Source organism: Chiloscyllium plagiosum, unplaced genomic scaffold (genome assembly GCF_037043375.1).
Source record: "Chiloscyllium plagiosum isolate Xiang-an unplaced genomic scaffold, Cpla_swu_hap1 HiC_scaffold_3, whole genome shotgun sequence".
Classification (NCBI taxonomy): Eukaryota; Metazoa; Chordata; class Chondrichthyes; order Orectolobiformes; family Hemiscylliidae; genus Chiloscyllium; species Chiloscyllium plagiosum.
The window spans coordinates 102,584,907-102,612,038 of NW_028270141.1; the positions used below are offsets into that span (position 1 = coordinate 102,584,907).

The 27,132-nt window shown below is 40.9% G+C and overlaps 1 long non-coding RNA gene across 1 annotated transcript in view; it reads left to right on the forward strand.

Moving 5' to 3' along the window:
• The window catches only part of LOC148150631 (uncharacterized), a 73,259-nt gene that overhangs the window by 29,550 nt on the left and 16,577 nt on the right, over positions 1 to 27,132 (forward strand). The window contains exon 2 of the long non-coding RNA XR_015751893.1: positions 8,408 to 8,473. This is a non-coding gene — a long non-coding RNA (uncharacterized LOC148150631). The remainder of the gene's footprint in view (positions 1 to 8,407; positions 8,474 to 27,132) is intronic.

Genomic DNA, 27,132 nt, shown 5'->3' on the forward strand with positions numbered 1-27,132 from the left:
TGCCATATCAACTAAGCTAAGCTACCCTGTACTTAGGGTAGTGCAGTTATGCAATATAAATTCAATTGTCTCGCAAATTTGGATTTATAATTGCACAAACTTCAGGCTTTCAAAAGTGACAAAGGAAAGCAAGATAACTTGATTGCTAATAAACATTGGGTACATGAGAAAGGAAAGCTTGGGTAAGCATTCTTGCGCAGTTGGCCTAGATGTGACTCCCATCCCAGAGCAACATGGTTGACTCCAACTGCCTTCTGAAGTAATTTAGCAAGATATTTAATTTATTAAACCAGAAAGCACAAAAAATGCCAGCCCTTCCAGCAGACTGATAATGCCTATATCTTCAGAGTCAAGTATAATCATAACAATGCCCTACTACAATATGAGATGAGATGAGATTACTTACAGTGTGGAAACAGACCCTTCAGCCCAACAAGTCCACACCGATCCTCCGAAGTGCAACCCACCCAGACCCATTCCCCTACATTTACCTAACACTATGGTCAATTTAGCATGGCCAATTCACATAACCTGCACATTTTTTTTGGACTGTGGGAGGAAACTGGAGAACCCGGAGGAAGCCCACGCAGACACAGGGAGAATGTGCAAACTCCACACAGACAGTTGCCTGAGGCGGGAATTGAATCTGAGTCTCTGGCGCTGTGAGGCAACAGTGCAAATGGAGTTGAATGTTGTGATGGGCGGCACAGTGGTTAGCATTGTTGCCTCACAGCGCTAGAGACCTGGGTTCAATTCCCACCTCAGGCGACTGACCGTGTGGAGTTTGCACATTCTCCCCGTTTCTGCGTGGGTTTCCTCCGGGTGCTCCGGTTTCCTCCCATAGTCCAAAAATGTGCAGGTTAGGTGAATTGGCCATGCTAAATTGCCCATAGTGTTAGGTGGAAGGGGTGGAATGTAAGGGAATGGGTCTGGGTTGGTTGCGCTTCAGCAGGTCGGTGTGGACTTGTTAGGCTGAAGGGCCTGTTGCCACACTGTAAGTAATCTAATCTAAAAAAAACATCAGTGAGCAACCTCCAGTCTGAATATGTGACATTCTTAAGGTCACTGATAAAGTAGTTGGAGGTTAAAACAACTGTGGATGCTCGAAATCAGAAACAAAAACAGTGAAGAAGGGTTGTTAGACCCGAAACGCTATCTCGGCTTTCTCTCCAGAGATGCTGCCAGACCTGCTGAATTTCTCCACAATTTTTTTTGTTGGTGAAGCAGTTGAAGGTGGTTGGACCAAGGACATTGCTGCAAGCAATGCCTGCAGTGGTTGGTCTTCGAAAAGCAGAGACAAGCACTGATTTGTGACCAGCTACTAGCTTGCTTTCTATTGCCTTCATTGACCATAATTTTAGTGTTAATTAAGGGACATTATCCGTATCTCTCTTTCTGCATGTATTTCTTTTTCAAAGAATTTGATCAGGTCTGGCGTGAAATTATTTTGGAAATATATATGCTAATTGACATTGAACACAGGTTCTCAGTGAGTAAGTTTCTTGCGTCATCCCACTGTGGTCTGGGAAGTCCAATTGGGCATGAGTTGTCCTGGTTAGATTTGTCATACCTTTGGTTGATAAGACATAATGTAATATTCTACGTTGTCAGATAGATGCTGGTATCAGAACTTCAGGAAATTAACTCACCTAGATTGTTGGCTAGTTGTGACAAACGACTTCACTATGACAGGTAGTTGCTTCAGGGCAGCTTGCTCAATGTCAGCATTGCTCCTCAAAGTCACAGGAGGTGAAATGAGTCCGACTTAATTAATTAAAATTATTCACAATTAAGTGAAGTAGGATTAGTCAACTTCAAGAACAATATAGAATGCAAGAATGGCTTTTAGAAGATGGGGGCTATCTTTTACAGTATTTGCTAATGGTATCTGTCAAGATCCCCAAATTGTACCAGCACGTTATTACATGACACCTGCAGGGTTATCTGTAGGTCATACTATCGACATGCTTTGATGATACTTTGATTGTTTGAACCAATGCAGTGCCATCCAGCCAGGAAGAGTAACATCATCAGATTGCTGCATGTTTAATGATTTAACCAGTATAAGAGGAGAAAACAATGACAGTGCAAGGAGCCAGAGAGCTGCAGATCCCCGGGAACAGCGAGTGGCTGATATCGATTCAGCTGATGTGCAGCAGTCAAAATGGAAGGAACACAGAGATTACCATTTACATTCAATACTAGACATCATGTGCCATTATCCAGTCATAGCTCTGTGGATATGGCATATATTTCCTTCATCCTTATGCTAGGAATACTGTTGAAATGTATAAATTAACTAACCTTGCATTAGAATGCAAGATCAAAACCTGATGCACCAAGATGACATTATAATCTCAAAGCATAATGATTAAGTGAGCAGAAATTCAAATTAGTACAAGAAAAGCATGTGACATGGAGTTCTAAAAATAACGGTGGAGGAAAAACGTTGAGTGACTTAAGAAGAAGCTGAATGCTCTGACATGAGACTGTAAATGTTGAAGTTTCAAGCAAAATTCTTCAAAGCCAATGAATTACCTTTAAGATGAACAACCAGCTAATCTGTGATTGGTCACTGATGAATGTTAGCCAGTTTGCCATCAAATCCTGCTGATCATCTTCATTTTCTTTTATATTCATTTAAATAGATAAATGGGAACTCCTGAATGAAAAAAATGTGGATTTCCTAATGGATGTCTGATCCTTATAAAATTCAGGAGCAGAACTATGGTCATTTCACTCCTCAAGCCTGCTCCACCGTTCAATAAGGTCATGGTTGACCTGATTATGGTCTGAGCTTTTTCCTCCTATCCGACCCCAGAATCCTTCACTCCTTTGTCGATCAACTACTTATCTAACTTAGCTTTGAATAAACTCAGTTACCCAGCTTCCACTTTATTCTGAGTAAGAGGCTTCCACAGACTGACAACTCTCTGAGAGAAAATAAACCTCCTCATCTTCTTCTTTAAAGCAAGATCTATTATCTTTAAACTATATCACCCAGTTCTACTTTCTTCTAAAAGGAGAACACCTTTCCGGCATCCACCCTATCAAGTTCCCTTAGGATTTTACATGTTTTCATACGATTACCTCTCAATTTTCCAAACTTTATGGATAAAGGCCTAACCTGTTCATAAGATATCAGTCAAGTAAACCTTTTCTAAAATGCTTCTAATTCAATTCTTTTTAAATTAGAAAATCAAACTGTACACAGTACTGTGATTATAGTCTCACATCACTCTGTATAATTGTAGACAAAAACATCCTGACTTTTATTTTAGAAGAATTCTAACTTTTTAATAACATAACCTGGGAACAATCCAAAGAATTACAGTAGATTCCACATGAACTCAAATGATATACAATCAACAAAAATGCAATCTGAAAACACCTCAAAGTAAAATTCAATGTGACTTGAGCCCAGACTGCTGGCTTACTGCTTCACAGGCATCACCCACTCACCGTAAACATTACAGAAATTGCTGGAAAAGCTCAGCATCTGTGAAAAGAAATCAGAGTTAACATTTGGGATCAGGTAACCCTTTCTCAGGAAGTTAACTGGCTATGATAGATTTGTTATCAGAGTTTGGAATGCTTCTGCCATGATGCAGGATGTGATTCCTGTATTCTGTATGTGGTCCATTTTAACATCACATGATTTTTCATGGTTACAAAACAAACACATCGACTGTGTTGCTAAAGTCCCATGCTCTTAGTTGGAGGGTTTCACTTCGATTTCCTGCATTCTATTTCAACTTCTGTGATGGTGGCCCCGTTTAGCAATCCCCTCCCTCCCACTCTGTCCCAGAGACAGCTGTAGCTGTAGCTAATATCCTGACTATTATATTCCATTCCTCTTGCACTAAGCATTCCACTTACTTTTCTAACTATTTGCTGTACTTGCAAATTGACTTGTTGTGACTCAACACCCAGGTCCCTCTGTATCATGGGGCACTGCAGTGTCTCCCCATTTAAATAATGTACTGCTTTTCTATTCTTCCTGCCAAATTGGACAAGTTCACATTTTCTCACATTATTCTCCATCTGTCAATTTTTTTTGTTCACTCATTAAATGTCTATATCTATCTGGAGAAAGTGAGGTCTGCAGATGCTGGAGATCAGAGATGGAAATGTGTTGCTGGAAAAGCGCAGCAGGTCAGGCAGCATCTAGAGAACAGGAGAATCGACGTTTCGGGCATTAGCCCTTCTTCAGGAATGAGGAAAGTTGGTCCAGCAGGCTAAGATAAAATATCTTTTATCTTAGCCTGCTGGACCAACTTTCCTCATTCCTGAAGAAGGGCTAATGCCCGAAACGTCGATTCTCCTGTTCCCTAGATGCTGCCTGACCTGCTGCGCTTTTCCAGCAACACATTTCCGTCTATATCCATCTGTCAACTCTCAAACTGCCTTTGACAAAATACTATCTTACCTACTTTGGTGTTACTGAAAACACCATATATTCAGTCCTCACAACAAGTTATTAATATAGATTGTAAGTAGTTGGACCCAGCCACAGAAATGGTACTCTACTAGTTAAAGCTTGCCAGTCCAAAAACATCTCATTTATCTCTACTTTCTGCTTCCTTTTAGCTACCCAATTCTTTATCCAAATTACGTCATCATATTGAGCAAAAAGTTCCCAAGCATTTTCAATGCTGTGAAATATTAAAACGGTCTTCACAGATATATTTACAATATCATTTTGAGTATTACACCAAGAAAATCCTTTTTTCTTGCTTGATCATGAGTAAATCAAATTGATCGTGCATTTCCATGAAGGTTATAACTTGATGTACAGAAAATAAATGTTAGAAATGAAACTTTGTCTCTCAGAAGTTTTAGCAATCAAACTTAACTCTTGGTTTTTTTCCCTCTCTCGAAAAGGGGAGCTATAACCTGAAATCCACCTGCATTCAGTCCTAGGATCAGTGACCCAATTATACAACAATGTCTGCTCATCAGTCAATTAAATTGTGATATTTTAATAACATTTCTTTTGAGCCAAACCAGTAAGTTTACACAATGTTGTTTTCATTATTTGTGGATTAAACACAGCTTTGCTCTGTGCCAGTAATAAGTTCAGAATTAGAATAATATAGCTTCTTGTCTACAGTTTAAGTGAAATTAATATCCTAAATTAGCAGCAGTTACTATGCTCCCAATATTCTGTTCCCCTGAAAGCTAATACATTTTAACAGTTCAATATTCCAATGTTATTAAATACTCAGGGAACAGAAAGAACTCTAATCCTATACTCTATTGACAGACATCCATTTGTTTCTAATACAATCTTGCATAACGTAATTAATTTTACATTATCTTTTGCACAAATATTTACAATGATATGCATCTACTCAAAATGACTAGCATGAATGTTATATATGATTGCACCTTAGTTTGATGAGAGCAGTGGAAAGTAAAGCATCAAGTCAGCATAAGCTTGTTGCCAACGACACCAGATGAGAATATTCAAATTAGCTTCATTGTCACATGTACTCACATGAGCACAGCGTAAAGTTTACAAGTCACCCTAGGCATAGATTCTTAAGTGCAAATTCCAAGGAAGAATATTAGAAAAATGAATATGTTAAAAGCCCAGCATTACAGACCTTTCTGCCATCTTTGGTACGAAAGTACAAAATCATTGGAATAGATTAGGAAAATGAAATAAAAAGTTCAGAATAATGGACCCTCCCACTCAGTCCACTCCAGTACCTTGCCTCCAGATTGCGCTGGGATTCACCTCGAGCCCAGGAATCTGCTCTGGATTCACGTTGAGGCTGGGAGTCCATGTCGGCCTCAACTTGAGGCCAGGAGTCCTCTCTGGCTTCACCTCAAGGCCAGAAGTCCGCACTGAAGCTGGGAGTCCATGCTAGCTTCACCCTGAGGATCTTAAGGCTGGGAATCCACGCTGAGTCCAGGCTGAGCCTGGGAGTCTACTCTGGATTCACCTCAAGTCTGTCAGTGCAGTGTTAAGCATTTAATTCAAATATTTTGAAGACATTTTACTAAACCACCAAACCGCATTCTCTCCACAATGTGTTTTTTTAAAATAAACTGAAAAGTCAGTAACTAAATGTAGATTTTATCTATAAACTAACTTTCAACTATTTCTGCCCTTTTCATTACTTTGATCATCGTGGTCTTGAGACCGGTAACACAACTGTCCAAAAAAATTGGCAGCTAAGGATTCTGCTGGAAATAAAAATTTAGAAATTGACCATAGACCATCATAACAAGGGCTGAATTTTTGTAGAGGTTCTCCTTATTCACCACCATTTACACTTCAATAAAAGCAAAATGCTGTACATATTAGAGATCTGAAATAAGAAGGCTGGAAGTCTGGAGAAACTCCATAGGTCTGGCAGCCCCTGTGGAAAGGGAAACAGAATTAGCATTTTGCATCCAATGACATTTCTGCAGAATGCCATTTACAGCTTCCCAGGGTTTCCGCAAAACAAATAGCAACGGTTGGGCAAAATACCTCACTCTTCCAATTTCCAGAAAAAGGTCACCGGAACCTTTTTGCCAATCATTGCTTGAAGTCACACTGGGCACCTGGGTGAAACTCCATGGAAGTTACTGATGAAGGAGTCATCTCAGAAATTCCTAACATAAGGTGATATTTACGCAACCTCCAAGAGTCAATTGTAAAGCAGGGTGGGTGTAAAAATTATGTGAGATCGTAGGGACATACCAGTCTATTTGTTGTTATTGGTATTTTGCCAAGGGTGAGACAAGTGTTAGGTGGGCCACCCTCACTCAGCTCAATGACACCCTCAAGTGACCAATTACTGGCCACTTAAGGGCTCCCCCATTGCTGCTGGTATTTTATCAGGAATGGGGAGAACTCAAGCCATGTGCTGAGGCTGGCAAGTGAAATCCAAGCAACCTTGTTGAGATTTGGGTCTAGAGGGGATTTCTCTCTTTTGGCCTCCCCTGCTAACTAAGGAGTTAACTCCCATGTGGACTCAAGTTTGGCTTCCACACAGCTCTCACCATGGACTGCTAACCTGGCTCCTTCCATTCACCTTGCGAACCACCTCCAGCCATGACCCTCACTGGGGACTGCTTGCAGGCCCACACTGCCTAGGACTTCCAGCTGAGTAATTTGTCCAGGAAATGGAAGCCTTGCCCTGAATCAACAGCCTGACAGCTATAAAAATCAGCTCCAGGATTTCCAGCCACAGGGAGGTGGGTTCGTTCATGGAGTTAAGTGGGGTCATCACATTAAATCCCACCTAATAGGTACAGGAGGAGGTTTTCCTGGCTCCCAGCTCCAAGCTAGAAAAGCTCATGAAGTGTTGTGCACCAGAAATACGAAGGCAGCAGAGAGGGTCCCCATTCCAAGGAGGCCACCAGCTGGATACAGTAGCCTGCAAGTGCATGTAGGTAGTGTTTGTATGGCCCTGGGTTGGGCAGGGTGCAAAAACAAGGGGATTCAAAGCCCAAAGAGAGGGTAGCCTGCTTTTATAGTCAGAGAGTTATGGGGAGTGATTGCTTTGCTTACCTGAATGGCTTTTATCTTTTCTTATGCGATAATCACGCAAAGTAAGGTCCAAGATCATATCGGCTGAAGAGCCTTCTTCATCTGAAACTGTATTGTGACTTACTCTAGGCATTTTTTTTCTGAAAAGAGATAGGAACTTACATAATAAAAGTCATCCGAATGTTTGCAATTTCAATGGAGCAAATGCTACCAGCAACACCCACACAGGTTGAAATGTTCAGAAGGTTAAATCCAGAAGAAATTAGATTAAATTTGGTCCTGTCAACATACATCTTCAGACTCCCTGTAAGATTAGGGTGGTCAAAAGCTCTCAGTGGATGATCTGACAGACTAAATCTCAAACAAATTGCTGTGTTCCAGTAATCCCCTGTCCAGGTATGAACAGTATTAGCTGAAGGGCTCCCTATAACTCGACACATCAGCACATTTTATTAGATCTGCTGCTGAGCAGAGCAGCTTGAACCGCCGCCAGGTGTGTCTCAAGGCCACTTTAACTGGTATTTTGACAAGAAATAATTTTGTTTCATGTTTGTCTTTATGTAATAGAGTAAAATAGTGGTTAGTCAAACAAAGGTTTATATTCATTCAAAACAACAGAGGATCCAGTCTTGGGAAATGGAATAAAATGCTGTTAGAATTGCACATGTGAGGTGTTTTCAGGTAACTGTTTCAGAATTCTTTAATTCAGAGATTATATGCACCATGCCATTCCACTCTCATCAAAGTACTTTGATGCTCAGTTTATTAGATTCATCTTTATTTTCATACATTTGTTTCAGTCCTTTACTGCAAGATTAAGAAAACTTGTCATGCAACATACTGCACCAGTGAGAAAAAATAGAATAGTTTTCTGATGAATACAAATAAATAGAAGTGTTATGTTTTCCTTCTTCACAGCTTAAAATTCTGTGGTTCCAGGAGAATCAGGTGGTGACTGACACATAGGAGAGAACATTAAGAGAGGTGAGTACGATCCTGTTTAAATTAAATAATGGTGAATTAATGTTATTATTTTCCAATTTAGAATCTGGATTTTGAATGTAAGCACTTGTCCACTCACCTCGTTTAGATGGCTGTATCTAAGTGAAAGGGTCACATGGCTGACCTTGCTGTAACTTTCAGGTAAACTTGCAATTCGTCAGTCACTATGTTGGCAACATGACATAGTAAGCTTAACACAGCAACAAAATCACACGTAATAAGTGCTTCTAGATTATAGAAAAATCTGATATTGGTTATATCTATTCACATAGAGCAATATGGTTGATATAGCAGCCATATGTTTAATGATAGTCTCTAACCATAAGAAAAAGATTAGCACAATGTTGCCTAAGAATCAATTTAATTATGTCTGGAGTTTAATTTGATTGCTAGCCAGTTTGGAAAATATGATTAATCTAAATGCCATTCAATGATTAAGAAATCCTACAGGGCTTGAAAACGATTAGATGAACTGAAACTAGTTTTATTAATCAAATTAACTATAATGTATCATCGTCAGTTTAAGAACATATTCTTAGATTTGTTGTTGAATCAGAAAGGGAGCACCTGCTGCATTTATTTGAATTGTTGCCATTTTCCTGCAGTTACGGGAGAATATTCCAGCATAAAAATCTAAGCCTAAAAATCAGGTGTTCAGATCTTACAACCCAGCGATTCGAATTCTTGATGTATGCAAGCAGACACAAAAGAATTACATTGCTAAGTCTCAGATCCACATCATCAGAATTACATGACCTACTTTCCTTGAGACATCTGAGAAGTGATTAGAGACCAGCAGTCGTCCTCGGACAAAAACAAACTGTGAAGAATAGTAGCCATGTTACCAATTTGTAAAAGCTGGAACTATCAGCAATAGAATCTTGTAACAGGTCAAGATAGTAAATGGTCTGGAATGGATGACCAGAATACAGAGTTATAGACTCATAGAAAACTACAGCACAGATGAAGTTCCTTCAGCCTATTGTGTCTGAGTTGATCAAAAATAACCACCCAACTGTTCATTTATGTCCACTTTCAAGCACTTGGTCCATATAATCATGGTCTGATCTGCAGAAGATAAATGTTTATAGATCTCTACTTGTCTATCAGCTTCATATGAGACTGGGTCAAGAGCTGCAGTCGGAGGAGGAAGGGTAGACGGGTGCGGTAGAGAGAAGGTATATTTGGGTGGTTATTCAAATAGTTATTTCGCCAGGAGTAGTCAAGCAGTCAGGTGTAGGGGATAAGGACTGTGATCATCACTCCTATTGATGATCTATTTAGTGTGACATACTTCCATTTTACTCACCCAGATTCCAGCTCATGTTGTAATCTTAATTCGAGCTGTTTTTTTCTGTAAATTTCACTTTCCTCTTTGGGAACTTAAGAAAAAGCATAATTCTTCAACAGGTTGATTACCTTCTAGGTCAGTTACCATATACAAAAGCTACCCTATTATCTTTTGATCACAACAGAGTTGAACTTTAGACTCTCATCAGCAAACTTTTCATCCTAGGATCAAATAAAATGATGATGACAGCTGAGGGATGTGAATCTAGGAATTGAAATGCTCCTGCTTACATCTTATATATGGCTGATCTTTTCAGAGTTAAGAAAGTTAAGCTTTCTATTTTATCATGAGTAAACCTTCAGTTAGAGAGAGTGAGAGCACTGTCACACAGTAATGATAAAGCAGAGACACAGGGAGAGCACTGTCACACAGTGATAATAAACCAGAATGAAAGTTTCGTTATGTTCTGAAGAACTATCATACCGGATGTGAACCATTAACTCTCTTTCTCTCTCCAGAGATTCTGCTAGACCTGCTGAGTTCCTTCTGCATTCTCTGTGTTTGTCAGTGCTGTTGGTTGTGGGGTAAATATTTGCTACCTTGTTCTTCATGAAAATAATGGCAATTTTTCTCGTAATCACCTGAGAGAATAAACATGTTCCCCAGTTAATGCCGCATTCTGAAAATGGCATTTGTGACAATGCAGCAGTCTTTCAGTATTTCTCTGGGATTGTCTAGAAATGAAAGCCACAGCCTTCCAACTCAGCGTTTGAAATGCTACCATTGAGTTATAGCTGCCACATCTCACAGATAGAGAATAACATTTCACACAGCTCAACTCCGAGAACCGCAGCAAATTCTCTTTATGTTCAACAAGTATTTACCTATCAACTGGAATTTACTTCTTGTGGAGCATCACACTGATAGTGGGAGTTGGTGGCAGGTGGTAATGTCACTATCTTAGTAATTCTGAGGCCCAGGTTACTGTTCTGGGGACATGGGTTCCAATCCAGCCCTGCCAGATGACGCAAATTTAAATTATCAAAACCTTGAAATAAAAGCTCGTCTAGTAGTGACCATGAATCTTTTGGTGATTATTGTGAAAAACCACTTGCCCTTAAGAGGATGATATCTGCCGTCTTTACTTAGTCTGACATTCATGTGACACCAGAACCATTGCATTGTGGTTTCAGATAACATATGAAATAGTATAGCCAGCCACTCACTTGTATTGTCTCCGTTTGTATTATATTGTATCATTTATTGTATCCGTTGCTCCCGATGGGGTCTCCTCTACATTGGGGAGACTGGACACCTCCTTGCAGAGCGCTTTAGGGAACATCTCCAGGAGACCCGCACCAATCAACCCCAGCGCCCTGTGGCCCAACATTTCAACTCCCCCTCCCACTCTGCCAAGGGCATGCAGGTCCTGGGCCTTCTTCACCGCCGCTCCCTCACTACCCAATGCCTGGAGGAAGAACGCCTCATCTTCCGCCTCAGAACACTTCAACTCCAGGGCATCAATGTGGACTTCACCAGTTTCCTCATTTCCCCTTCCCCCACCTTAGCCCAGTTCCAACCTGCCAGCTCAGCACCGTCCCCATGACCTATCCTACCTGCCAATCTTTCTTCCCACCTAACCGCTCCACCCTCCTCTCCGACCTATCACCTCCATCCCCACCCCCATTCACCTATTGTACTCTATGCTACTTTCTTTCCACCCCCACCCCCCCTCTCATTTATTTCTCCATCCTGCAGGCTCCCTGCCTCTATTCCTGACGAAGAGCTTTTGCCCGAAACGTCGATTTTCCTGCTCCGTGGATGCTGCCTGACCTGCTATGCTTTTCCAGCACCACTCCAATCCAGACTCGGGTTTCCAGCATCTGCAATCCTCATTTTTACCCAGCCACTCACTTGTACCAATCCAACAAAAAGCCTGTGACAAGGCATAAAAGTGGACAGACCACCTAAACTCCAAACTGGCAACTGTTTACCCAGCCATGTTGACACTGCAAACCCATCCTTGCTAACATCTGGTTGACCCAAATCATGCCAAACTTTGGAGATCTGTCCTACAGACCAGTCAAGCAACACCTTAATATACTCATGCTTGGGGAATCTTGATGATACTCTCATCACCATCTTTATTTTGCTATTGAGATGAGACCTACAATCAGAGAGATTGTACAGTGTTACGCAGTCCCAAGGGGGTTTCTCTGGGAGTCCTCAACATTTACTTTGGACTCCAGGAAGTCTCAACGCGCAGTTCAAACACGGGCAACGAATCCTCATTCTGATTACCATCTCCACTCCCCCCCCCACCACCTTCCCCTTTACTCCACCTCACCCCCTCCCCCCACCATTGATCAGTCAGCCCTCCTGCATGTTTAAAAGTAAATTGAAGAAGAACTGAGGGGGAAAGGGCAAAAAAATGTCTTCTAGCTGGGGGTCTTCAATGTCCATCGCTAAGAGCAGCTCATCAGCCCCACTACTGACTGAGCTGATTGAGTTTTAAGGGATGTCATTGCAAGACTGAATCTGTGGCAGGCAGTAAGGGAACCAACAAAAGGGAAAAACATAATTGAACTCATCCTCACCAGTCTACCTGTTATAATGGGACTGACCTAGATGGAGTATAGGTGATTCATCACAGACCCTGCATCCCTTTGAAGGTCTTCTTGAGCAAATGCTAGAAATAACCCCCACATTTACCATTTGCCAAGATTTGTGATGCAAGAAAAGAACACTGCCATTAATGGGCGTTCAAGCATTCTAGTCATCATGATGCAATTGAACCCCCTAATCATGCACTTGCTTTGCAGACTGGATTTCTGTGCCCGCTGTGTATTTGCCAAGGTGGCAAGTTTCAGACTACGCAAAGGGACCTCCAGTGGGAGGTGGCAATGGTGATAAAGGGCAATGAGCTAGTTCTCTGGGATGGATAAATGGACAATCACTGGAAACAAAAGTATCTTTGATGGAGAGAAAACTACTGGTTCGCACTGCTGCCTCATAATGCCAGGGTACCATATTCGATTCCACCCTTGGGCAACTCTCTGAAATTCGCACATTCTCCATACATCTGCATGGGTTTCCTCCGGGTGCTCCAGTTTCCTTCCACAACCCAAAGCTGTGCAGGCAATCCATGTTAAATTAGATTGGCCATGTTAAATTACCTATAGTGTCCCGGGATATGCAGGTAAGGTGGAATATCCATGGGAAATGCAGGGTTACAGGGATAGGGTAGGGTGAGGGTCCAGATGGGATGATCTTCAGAGGGTCGGTATGGATTCAATGGGCTAAAGAGCCTGCATCCACATAGGGATCCTACAATTCTAACTAATGGGAAGCTGATCAGATAGACAAAATAATTCCTCAGCCCTATATAACCCAAATGTTCATTCCGTGGACTGAGTGTAAATAGTTCATTGTTTTTCTTTCATTTTCCTACATGTTTGCAATGCTCTGATATGATTGGAGTAAAGAATCCCTGCTTCGTGATCTTTGGGTCTTCTGCCTGTTCAAGTCTCATGTTTCAAAAGCTTTTCGTATTTTCCCTATGAAAGATGTTCAGGTAACTGGCCTGGAGTCTCCTGTTTCTTGTCTCCATTCTGTTTTGAACTTGCTATTTTTTAATCTAATGGAACCGTCCCTGAATCCGGGAAATTTTGGAAAATGAAAACCAATGCATTAACAGTCTCACTAACCATTTCCTTTGGGACCCTAAATGGAATCTATCAGGAAGCAGGAACTTGTCAGCCCACAGTTTCAAAGGTTTTTCAGCATTGAAATAACTCCATAGAGGCCGGTATCCTGTCATCAAGTCATCGTTTATTTACACATGGAGAGTCCTTAACACTGATCCAGCTCCCTCAGAGCAAGCTCTCAGCACGAACAGAACCTCTGCCACTCCTGTTTATATCTGTCAGCCAGGGGTCCCTGGTACGACTAGATTAGCAGCCCCAATCAGGGAACTCATATTCTATGAGTTCCACCTGACTGACCTTGTTACAATCACTACAAGTATCACTTTCCTAGTGAGTGTAATCTTCTTGATTTCCTCCCTCCCTTTCATTTCCTGATTTGCAGCTATTCCTAAGATGTTACTTATATTGTCTAAAGTCAAGACTGATGCCAAATACATGTTCAGTTCACCTGCCATCTCCATTTTTCCAGAATCAATCCCCCAGTCTTTCTGTTGAACCAACACTCACTTTATCAACAATTCATTTTTTAAATTATCTATAGAAATTCATACTGTTTTTATATATCAGTCATCTTCTTGTCATAATCTCATAATCTAATATTTCCCTCCTTATTGAATTTATTAATTTGTTGCTGTTTTTATATTTTGCCTAATCATCAGACTTACCGTCCATCTTTGCATTATAGCAGTCTTTTTCTTTAAAGTTTGATGTTATCATCTTTAGTTAACCACGGATTATGGGTCTTCCTTGTCAATTTTCTTTCTCATTCTAATGAACCTATCCTGTGAATTTTGGATTATCTCCTACATACCAGAATGGCGAGTCCAGGGAGGGGGGGTAATGCGATTGAGGAAATGGACAAGTATCATTCAGCTTTCTGGGTATTTCTTGTCCTGGGCTATCCAGATAAGCTCCTTGAGAGGGGGAGCCACACTCATTCCATTTGTTGTCTTCAGAGAACATCAGGAGAAAGTGGGTGGTGGGGAACAAGGTGGGGAAAATTATCCAGGAACCTATTTGTGGGAACAGGGAGCTGCAGGCTGGGGAAAAGATGAAATGACGATTGCGAAGGGCAGGAAAGTATTTGTAAGGGGGCATTATATTAAAGCATGGAATAACTGGAGTCATATGGAAGGGAGGTCATCGATGGTCAGGAGTATCCTGGTTTCAAAGGGTGGGACAATGTCGCCTATACACCTCAAATGCCCGTAGCTGGGAAGAACACTGGGGAAATGAAGACTTATGTTGACAGTGTGGTTGGGGACCTAGGGAGATCCTGTGGGGTTTAGTGGAAAGGCTATCACAAAGGGAACTTGGATATTCAGGGCCTCACTGACACTTAGAGGCTGAAATGGAAACCACAGGTTGAAGAGCATTCACTGTCGCTTTCCATCATGTTCACAATGGAGAAGAAAATGGCAGCACTCACAGCTGCAATGGTTTGGATAAGTGTCTCCACCTTGAGGAAGGGGGCTGCATGACCTACTGGTTTGAAACACTTTCAAGGGCAACATCATTACACACACAGCCACATACTGTATGGAACACAGACCTAGAGAGCTCCTTATTCATGCCAATCCAAGGCATTAACTCACCTCATTAATTACTTACACCGCACCTAGGAGTACCTCTCACCTGATTCCAGCCCCATCTTACCATGTGTCATTCCATGAACAACTTGCCACTCAGCAAATATCCTGGAATTGACTGGCATCCCTGGCTATCTTTAAAAGGCCATCACACATCCAGACAGTCACTGGTAGCCCAGGGGTCTCCTACACTATTCCTGACATTGGTCTCAGACATGGCTGATAACAAAAAGCTGGCCGTTCTCTCTGTGGCAGGGACCTAGGGTCCCACTGGACAGAGGGATTAACAGGAAGGACATCTTCTTGCCTTAAGACTGGCAGTGGAAGTCTCAACACCAGACCATGCTAGCCTGGTCCAATGTTGCTATCTGGGTCAGTGCAGTCTCAGCCATCTGGAGTAATGCTCAGCACTTCAGGAAGAAGGTCAGTGACCTTCTCCACTCTCCTAGCATAAGTGTCACTCTCTTCTCTCCACTATCTCCTATTCACTGTATCTCTGCTACTGCACACAACTCCCATCAAGGCTCATGCTCCATTACTCTCACGAATGCCCACCACATCCTCTGTAACTTGCTGTCGCCCACTCTAATTCCGATGCTACTAACTCTGAATGCCACCTTCACTGCCTATTCACTCTTTCAGGTCACCACCTCCCCCCTGCCTGCATTGAAAGTAACAGCTTACCACCCTCTTTCATCTCCCTGAACACTTGTCTTTCTCTGATTCTAATGGAAACAAGACCACAACAGAGTAGAAAGCGTCAAGATGGATGATGGGCTACCTGACGTTTAGCACCTTACCCCTGATGTGGAAAGCATCGTGACTCTAAACACCATGACCATTGACCGACTGTTACCAAGTCCCTGGATTGGGATTGGAGGCTACCCTGGACTTATTGTGTCAGGACTCCCTGACTGAAGGCTATCTTCCTTGACTTGGCTAAGGACTGCTGACAACCATGACATGTTCTGCCTTTGTGTCTGCAAGTCAACAGTACTATGACCCTGGTGCATCTAGGAGAAAGTGAGGACTGCAGATGCTGGAGACCAGAGTTGAAAAATGTGATGCTGGAAAAACACAGCAGGCCAGGCAGCATCCGAGGAGAAGGAGAATCGACGTTTCGGGCATAAGCCCTTCTTCAGGAAGGCGTATCTAGTTGAGGAACCAAAACACAAATAAGCAAGGGAAAACAGGGATGCTGTGAGCATTCAGGTCGGTTCAGAGTGACTGAGTGTTAAGAGAGCAAGCAAACAGGCTGGAGCCTGGTCCATTCCATGAGCTGGGTACATGGTGCTGTCTGCACTGTAATCTTTCTGCGCATGATGGAAATAGTTGCTGAGATGCAGCATTGAAGTGCAGAAATACAGTAAGTGGAGTACAGTGAGTCGATCAAAGCTGTTCCATGATGATTCATTGAGGCATGCACACTTTGGGAACAATATCTGTGTGCATGTGGGTAGTGCTCATAGAGTGTTTCCTGAGACGTTGTTAACCAATGTTCAATGCGGAGCTCATTTGGAGTTGGCAGTGAGTTGTGATAGGGTTAGAGATAGGGATACTCGCTATGACTTCCATGTTGAAAATTCCTGTACATTTGGTAAGATAGGAAGCTGCATGTTAATGAGACATGGTTTGTAGCTAATAAAGTAATTAACAAGCAATAATCCCCTTAACAGGCAACAGGCTGCTGCTTCGCCTTGACACCAGGCAGTTACATAAAAGACACAGCGAGCTGTTCCCAAAGCTGACCAATACCTTGCAGCATGTTTGTGCCAAGATCTCATCAAGGCCCATGTCATTCAGGCCCCTGTAACGTATAACATATAACCATAACTTTTCTTTCTCTGTGCTGTACTGTTTTACCTGCTCATGAGTATTACATTCCATCAGCACACTCTGAAAATGTTTAAGAAATATAAACAATAAAGTCCAAATATTTCAAATCCTTACAGACACCTTAGTTGGAGTCCCTGATGCTGGCATCTATGGTGTGTCTTACATACAATATTTTTCTTTTCGGAATTTTCTTCACAACCTTGTATCCACCTAAATGATAATGTAATCCAGGGTATAACAATACCACCAGCATGTTTACCTGAACTGAATTATCATGTCAATTTTATGCCCCTCCAAAATTACGTTCACAATGGGGATAGAATTCAACACCAGTGAGGGTGCAAACCTGCTTTTAGTGGAGCTGCCACCATGATACATCCCACCATTGATGTCCATGGAAAGAAAAATCAGGCACAGCTCATTTTAAGATCCTTAATCTCCTCAGACAATGACTGAGAAAATATTTGGCAACATTCTGCACAAATGTGAGCAGGAGTTGTTGTGGGCTCGAAACATAAATTCTGTTTATCACACTCCAGATGATGCCAGACCTACCGAGTTTCTCCAGTGCTTTCTGTTATTATTTCAGATTTGCAGCACCTGCAGTAATTTACTTTTATTTAAGTGGATTATTAAGTTGCTTTATCTCACAGCAAACAAAGATATAGGTCGATATTATCATCATTCTCACTTGGTTCAATCTTCATAGCCTACATTGTGTAATGATATTAAACATGCTATGCATCCCTATATCAGTGAGTTGACTTTGTGGACTTCTGCATTTTATTGTTCTGAATCTGATGCCTTTATTTTGGGTTTTAACTCCATACGCACACAACTTAAATGTAGGCTCGATAGAAATCCCCTGCCAAGAGTCTAGGTCATCAGATCTCTCAATACAGAGGTTGTCAAATGATTACCCAAAACAAAATATTAAAATGCTTTTGTTGACAGTAGTTTGCACAACAACTTCAATGACAATTTCATGTGTAATGTAGGCACTTTTCATCTGAATCTTTACTCTTCAAAGAACATTTATTCGTAACTCTTTCCTCATCCTTTCTCTGGAAAAGTGCTGAAAAATACAGAACAAAGAGTCAGCAAAGCATATTATAAAACTGGAGTAAACTTGACTTATGCATACTTAAAGACAATTAAATTATTTTCCAATACTTACTAGTTTCTTTACCCAAGCCAAGTTAGCTTTTCTTTCTTTTGTGCTCCTTTGGGGTTTTTGATGGTCTATGTAGGATGATGTCAAAATTAGGTTTTATGAACTGGTACTGCACTTGTTGCATTAGGTAGATTCATAAAATGTTGTATGCTGACCAAATTTGGCATGACCATGCATAAACAACCAAATGCTACAGTTAAAAGAGAATTAAACAGAATGGTTTTTTAATTGGTTCACTCATTAGATTTGATCTCAGTTTTTTACATAATCTTTTGCAGATATGAAAATTGTTTACAACTGTAAAATATTTCCAGATGTGAAATATCACATCTGTAAATTGGTTCAACACTATTTGCTAAGGAAGCATAACGTGAGGATTCAGCAGTATCATCAGGATATGTGTGCCGAGCTACTGATATTTTATAACTATGATCCATACAAGCATATTCAGAAAAACAGATGTAATAGCTAAAGGTACTGCTGGTTTCCATTACAGCCAAACACCTAAAATATATCTTTCAGAACTTTGTAGTCAATCTTGCAGACAGACATGTGTAAATAATTTAATCAAAGTATTTCCTGAACTAGAAGTTTCCCTCTTTCCTTCCCTTGCGATAGCAAACCACAGTTTGAAATGTATGCTGCCTTGTTCAGGAAATGTCTGCAGTGCAGTGTAGTAAAGTAAATAAGTCCAGCCTTTACTGTCAAAAAAAACTACAGATCAAAAAACAGTCTAATTGCTTGTGTGAGGCAAAGCAAGCATCTATTGACACTTTGCAGATTGCTTACAATCTCTACATTTAGCCTTTAAGTTAAATAAGATTTCAGCACTTTGGCATTTTATATCATTGAGCACAATTTCATTCAACTTACTTTCATTTTTCTATTGAGGCAGATGACATTCATTGAGCGTTGACGTTCAATCTCCATCTTGTTGTCAAATCATAAAAACACATTTTTGTTTTACTTCCAGTTCTGCCATTCATTTTCACTGAGAGAAAATACTTATGCAGCAGGTCTTTTTTGCACGAGTATAAAACATCTTTTGTCCTTGAAAAAATGCAGCCTGTACCACAATTATGGCCCAGTTACACAGGAAAATCACAGTCAGTTTTGATCATCTCAACATGAATTAATTGCAACAGTTCCAGGCTTTCCACAGTTATCCAGCTGTGGGCATGAGGGACTTGATTGAGACTGTAAAGAACTTGCAAGGCTTGGAAGGTTTGGCATGTGGGTGGGAGAAGGGATAGGTAGCTCATGATAATTTAGAAACTCATGTATTTAGAAATAAAGCAGATCTGTATCTGCATTAGATAACTTCCCTTCAGTCTTAAAGCCAATTTATATGCAGTCTCCAGTAAAATTTGGGCCACAATATAGTATTCTACATATGGTAGACTATGTAGGTGGTTTGACATATTAAGAGCTCAAGGTTTAATTGCTTTAAATAACCACAAACTCTTGTGAAAGGATCAAAATCTTGGCATTCCCTTGCTAAAAGCATTGTGAGTGTACTGCCACCAGATGGACTGCAGTTGTTCAAGGCAGCTCATAACTATCTGCTCAGGGCAATTAGTATTGGGCAATAAGTGCTAGCCTTATCATCGTGTCCATAACCAAAGAATGAATGTAAAAAAAAGAGACCAAGCCCAGTTTGAGGTCATTTTGAGAATAATAATTTAGTCATAAATGGCATAATGGCCCATGTGCGTCAATAGGAAAATCCTATGTTTTATGTTGGGGTGATGGTCCTTCAATAGTTAGACTTCTTGTAAAACACTGGGCTTCCAGTAACTAATCATGTGATCAAAATTCCTGGAACATAAACAATAGAAAAAGAGTCAGTAAGCAGTATGGGTAGGTAGATAGCTGATGTTGTAATATTTTGGTGTTCAGTTTAACTTTAAGACTTAAATCAAATACAATTATGGACTGTATTTGAAAAAAAAGCAATGCAAACGTTTATTCATCCTGATTAGTTAATAGAGCCATTCTAGGTACCACTAAGTCTTCACAAGTTTTACAAAATGTCTTAAGTTTATCACAACAAATATAAAAGAAACAGTACTTAATAAAAGCAATGGTTTCACAGTTGATCCATTTTGAGATGCCAGTTCACAACACTGGCACAGGTCATTTTCTTTCTTCTGTTGATTAAACGTTTCCTTCTGTCTTCAGTCTTCCTTCTTATGCACTGAATTACCAACAATCACCATTCACTAATCCTTGCTTACTTCTTGTGCATGATCAAGATATCCTGAACTTTAATTGGTTTGCCAACCCATGAACAACACATCAGATTGACTAAACAGAATATGCTCAATTCCTAATGCTTTCTTTAAAAGTGATTGTCATCTTAGTGATATACAGGTAGTTGTTCCAAAATGTGATGGTTGCTTCCTTGTGCAACCCTGCATTATAGAAAAATCGTATTTAGAAACAGGGTTTAAAGTGTTGGATATGTAATCCTATTACTGCCAACATATTTTTTAAAAGTTTGCGCTCTAGAAACAGTGTTTCCATTTCATCAATCACATGACAGCGAATTCGCGTTCATGAAACACAGGTCATAGCAGAACGACCTGTACTGTATGCAGTGTTACCTTTGGTGATTAATTGCCATCCTAAATGTCCCAAATGATATCTATGAATTATCTGATAGCTATCTATATCCTTTAGTTAAAAGAACCATGTGTGATTCTACAGCATCTGAAAAGAAATCCATTGAAGTTATTTTCTGAAGACCAATCAACTTTCATTTGTTCTCCAAGAGACCAAATACAGGATTCAAGATACAAGACTAAACCCAAACTAAAATGCAACTGTCTTTAAGTTAAACATTTTAGTTCAAAGCATTCACACCTTTGTTATCCCCCCATGTTTACAATATCTTGAGCCATAAAAGCAGCCATAAAATTATAAACCTTACTTTCTATCTGGGTCATATGGCTTTCTTCATAACCAGAAGCGTTGTGCTACTAATCACAATTTAATGAAATATAATGTAAGTCTTCAATTATTTAATCAAGTCAAAACTATTAATTGCAGAAAAATAACTCAATCCAACAATTTAGCTGTGGTCTTAAGAATAGTTTTTGCTTTTTAGTTTCAATTTATAACAATCCAACTCCAGAACAGGGAGCATCTCTTTCCTGCAGATTTCAGTTGAATCTCTGAGTGCTGGCGAAAATATTTGATATTCTGGTTAACTGAAGGACTCAACAAACAGTAGGTTTAACTGAGATAGTCAAGACAGAGTTCCACATACAAGACTCCTAAGTTAAAGAATATTAAAACAAGCAGGGTTATAAGCTGTGAGGCCTACATTTGTGAAACTAGAAATGCCCTTGTTCAACTGAAAGTCTACAACTGTGGGATAGTTTAGAAGAGATTTAGAGTCATAGAGTCATAGAGATGTACAGCATGGAAACAGACCCTTTGGTCCAACCAGTCCATGCTGACCAGATATCCCAACCCAATCCAGTCCCACCGGCCAGCACCTGGCCTATATCCTTCCAAACCCTTCCTAGTCATGTATCCATCCAAATGCCTCTTAAATGTTGCAATTGAATCAGCCTCCACCACTTCCTCTGGCAGCTCATTCCATATATGTACCACCATCTGTGTGAAAAAGTTGCCCCGTAGGTCTCTTTTATATCTTTCCCCTCTCACCCTAAATCTATGCCCCTTGGTTCTGGACTCCCCAACTCCAGGGAAAAGGCTTTGCCTATTTACCCTATCCATGCCCCTCATAATTTTGTAAACCTCTATAAGGTCACCCCTCAGCCTCTGACGCTCTGACAGTGGCCTAACCAATGTCCTGTACAGCCGCAACATGACCTCCCAACTCCTGTACTCAATACTCTGACCAGTAAAGGAATGCATACCAAACGCCTTCTTCACTATCCTATCTACCTGCGACTCCACTTTCAAGGAGCTATGAACCTGCACTCCAAGGTCTCTTTGTTCAACAACACTCCCGAGGACCTTACCATTAAGTGTATAAGTCCTGCTAAGATTTGCTTTGCCAAAATGCAGCACCTCGCATTTATCTGAATTAAACTCCATCTGCCACTTCTCAGCACATTGGCCCATCTGGTCAAGATCCTGTTGCAATCTGAGGTAACCCTCTTCGCTGTCCACTACACCTCCAATTTTGGTGTCATCTGCAAACTTACTAACTGTACCTCTTATGCTCGCATCCAAATCATTTATGTAAATGACAAAATGTAGAGGACTCAGCATCAATCCTTGTAGCACTCCACTGGTCACAGGCCTCCAGTCTGAAACACAACCCTCCACCACCACCCTCTGTCTTCTACCTTTGAGCCAGTTCAGTATCCAAATGGCTAGTTCTCCCTGTATTCCATGAGATTTAATGCTGCTAATCAGTCTCCCATGAGGAACCTTGTCGAACGCCTTACTGAAGTCCATCTAGATCACATCTACTGCTCTGCCCTCATCAATTCTCTTTATTACTTCCTCAAAAAACTCAATCAAGTTTGTGAGGCATGATGTCCCACGCACAAAGCCATGTTGACTATCCTTAATCAGTCCTTGCCTTTCCAAATACATGTACATCCTGTCCCTCCAACAACTTGCCCACCACCGACGTCAGGCTCACTGGTCCAAAGTTCCCTGGCTTGTCCTTATCACCCTTCTTAAACAGTGGCACGACATTAGCCAACTTCCAGTCTTCCGGCACCTCACCTGTGACTATCGATGATACAAATATCTCAGCAAGAGGACCAACAATCACTTCTCTAGCTTCCCACAGAGTTCTAGGCTTCACCTGATCATGTCCTGGGGATTTATCCACTTTTATGTGTTTCAAGACATCCAGCACTTCCTCCTCTGTAATATGGACCTTTTGCAAGATGTCACCATCTATTTCCCTACAGTCTATATCTTCCATATCCTTTTCCACAGTAAATACCAATGCAAAATACTCATTTAGTATCTCCCCCATTTTCTGCAGCTCCGCACAAAGGCCGCCTTGCTGATCTTTGAGGGGCCCTATTCTCTCCCTAGTTACCTTTTTGGCCTTAATGTATTTGTAAAAACTCTTCGGATTCTCCTTAATTCTATTTGCCAAAGCTATCTCATGTCCCCCTTTTGCCCTCCTGATTTCCCTCTTAAGTATACTCCTACTTCCTTTATACTTTTCTAAGGATTTACTCGATCGATCTTGTCTATACCTGACATATGCTTCCTTCTTTTTCTTAACTAAACCCTCAATTTCTTTAGTCATCCAGCATTCTCTATAACCACCAGCCTTCCCTTTCACCCTGACAGGAATATACTTTCTCTGGATTCTTGTTATCTCATTTCTGAAGGCTTCCCATTTTTCAGCCGTCCATTTACCTGCGAACATCTGCCCCTAATCAGCTTTCGAAAGTTCTTGCCTACTACCATCAAAGTTGGCCTTTCTCCAATTTAGAACTTCAACTTTTAGATCTGGTCTATCCTTCTCCATCACTATTTTAAATCTAATAGAATTATGGTCACTGGCCCCAAAGTGCTCCCCCACTGACACCTCAGTCACCTGCCCTGCCTTATTTCCCAAGACTAAGTCAAGTTTTGCACCTTCTCTAGTAGGTACATCGACATACTGTATCAGAAAATTGTCTTGTACACACTTAACAAATTCTTCGCCTTCTAAACCCTTAACACGATGGCAGTCCCAGTCTATGTTTGGAAAGTTAAAATCCCCTACTATAACCACCCTATTATTCTTACAGATAGCTGAGATCTCCTTACAAATTTGTTTCTCAATTTCCTTCTGACTATTGGGGGGTCTATAATACAATCCCAATAAGGTGATCATCCCTTTCTTATTTCTCAGTTCCACCCAATAACGTCCCTGGATGTATTTCCGGGAATATCCTCCCTCAGCACAGCTGTAATGCTATCCCTTATCAAAAATGCCACTCCTCCTCCTTTTTTGCCTCCCTTTCTATCCTTCCTGTTGCATTTGTATCCTGGAACACTAAGCTGCCAGTCCTGCCCATCCCTGAGCCATGTTTCTGTAATTGCTATGATATCCCAGTCCCATGTTCCTAACCATGCCCTGAGTTCATCTGCCTTCCCTGTTTGGCCCCTTGCATTGAAATAAATGCAGCTTCATTTATTAGTCCTACCTTGTCCTTGCCTGCCCTGACTGTTTGACTCACTTCTGTTCTCAACTGTATCATTCTCAGATTGACCTCTTTCCTTACTATCTCCCTGGGTCCCACCCCCCCACCCCCCCACCTTACTAGTTTAAATCCTCCCAAGCAGCTCTAGAAAATCTCCCTGCCAGTATATTTGTCCCCTTCCAATTTAGGTGCAATCCGTCCTTCTTGTACAAGTCACTTCTGCCACAAAAGAGATTCCAATGATCCAAAAATGTGAATCTGTTTCCCAGATACCAGCTCCTCAGCCATGCATTCATCTGCTTTATCCTCCTATTCCTGCCCTCACTAGCTCGTAGCACCGGGAGTAATCCAGATATTACTACTCTCGAGGACCTCCTTTTTGAATTCCTTTCTAACTCTCTGCAATCTCCCTTCAAAATCTCAACCTTTTCCCTTCCTATGTCATTGGTTCCAATGTGGACGATGACCTCTTGCTGGCCCCTCTTCCCCCGCGAGAACATTCTGCACCCTCTCTGAGACATCCTTGATCCTGGCACCAGGAAGCAACACACCATTCTGGTTTTTCACTGCTGGCCACAGAAACGTCTGTCTGTCTGGAACTATGTGGAAGGACCAAGAATTTCAAACCCTATGCTAATCTTTGAAGCAGTAAATCTATTGAATAATAATATAACTGCAGCACAAAAGGAGGTCATTCAGTGAATCTCGCAATTTCATTGGAAGTGGTTCAGAGGATACTTACTCGATCGAGTGAGATTGTCACATGAGGAAAGATTGGATAAGCTGGGCTTGTTTTACTGGAGTTTAGAAGAGCAACGTGTGATATGATTCAATTTGTAAGATCCTGAATGGTCTTAATCATGTGAACTGGAAATCAATTTTCTCTTAAGAGAGTCCAGAACTAGAGGAGACTATTTTAAATTAAGGAGGTTAACCTTTTAGGACACAAATAAAGGAATATTTTTTGTCTCAAATTGGTGTGTGACTTATGAATTCTGTGCCTCAGAAGACAGTGGAACTAATGACTGAATTGTTCATTTTATTCACTCATGGGATGTGGGTGTTGCTGACTAGGCCAATGTTTATTGTACGTCCCTAATTTTTTCAAAGGAACAGTTAAATCAAGCACATTGTTGTGAATTTCCACCAAATAAGTGGAGCTGCGGGACAAAAATGCTAAAATTCATTCCAGTAATCAGGAACAAATAATGACTCATTTTCTTTTTCCAAAAATAAATTACTGTTTCTTAACACAATCTGCAATAGATTCCAACTTAAATCATTCGATCAAGTGAAGGTTGACTGGCGAGAATAAGCACTTCAGTTGTCATCAGCTTCAAGGTGAATGTGAGTCACAAATAGACCAGAACATGTAAGCACAGCAGTTACCTTCCTTAAAGGATGTTGATGAACCTTTGGGTTTTTCCTGACAATCAGCAATGGTTTCATTGTCATTGTTAGACTCTTAATTCAAGATTGTTTTAATGAATTCAAATTCCGCCATCTGCCATGGAAGGATTCAAACCCAATTTCCTGGAAAATCACTTGGGTCTCTGGATTAAAGGACTAGCAACAATACCTTACCCAATTGCCTTACCCAATATTTAAAATGGAGGTAAATAGATTTTTGTTAGGCAAAGGAATCAAAGGTATTAAGGACTAAATGGGAATACATCTAATGTGTCTCATTGTGGAACAATTCTTGTCAATCTTTTCTGAACATTTTCCATTGCCTTTTATTCCTTCCTAAAGGGCAATGCTTGGAATTTTTTCATTCTTTCAAAGTGGTGTAAACAATGCCAACATCCATTGTATGATTGTATGATGGTGTGATGACAGCCAGCAGTTCATATGGTACAAGTATATCCATAGTGCTGTTAAGGAGTTTGATGCACCATCATCAAAGGAGCAGTGATATATTTCGAAGTCAGATGACATGTTTCTTGGAGAGAAGTGAGGAACTTGCAGGTGGTGGTGTTCAAATACTCACTCTACGAGATGATGAAGATTTCGAGTTTGAATGGTGCTGTTGAAGAAAGATTGATAAGTCGTTGTACTGTTCTTCTATTCAATACCACTTCTACCATGAAAAGTTGTTAAAACAATAATAACAGGATAAGATAGTCGGACTAGTTAGATGGGCAAAACAATAGCAAATGGAATTTAGTTTTGAAAAGTATGAAGTGATCCATTTTGGGATGATGAATGGTAGCACCTGAGGAAGTACAAAGGATCAGAGGGACATTGGTGTGCATGACCATAGATCTTTGATGGCAACAGGATAGGTAGACAAGATGATTAGGAAGGCATATACGATAATTGATTTTATTAGCCAAATCATTAAATATAAGAGGAAGGAGGTTATATGGAACTGTATAAAATGTTAGTTAGGCCACAGCTAGAGTATTGTACACAGGAGTGCTATGATTGTACTGGAGAGGGGGCAAAGGAGATTAACCAGGATGGTGCTGCGCTCGAGCTTTGAGGAGAGATCAGACATTCTGAGGCGGTTTTCCTTTGAGCAGAGAGTGCTGGTGGGGTGGGGACATGGTGGGGTGCGAGGTGCGGTGACGGGAGTGGAATTGTTACCTGATCGAGCTGTACAAAATTAGAAGGACCAAAATCAGGGGAGATAACGAGAAACGTTTTCCCTTAGTAGTGAATAATAATCAGGGGCCACTGATTTAAGCTAAAGGGTACGAGGGATATTTCATCCAGTGGGTGGTGACCATCGAGAGCTCATTGTCTGAAAGGACGGTAGAGGCAGAAATTATCCAAACATTTACACAGTATTTCAAAGAAACACAAAAGCGTACCAGGCTATGGACCATATGCTGGAAAATGGAATGAGAGTAGGTAGGTTATTTGTGACTGTTGTAGACTAGTTGGTTCAAATAGCTTCTT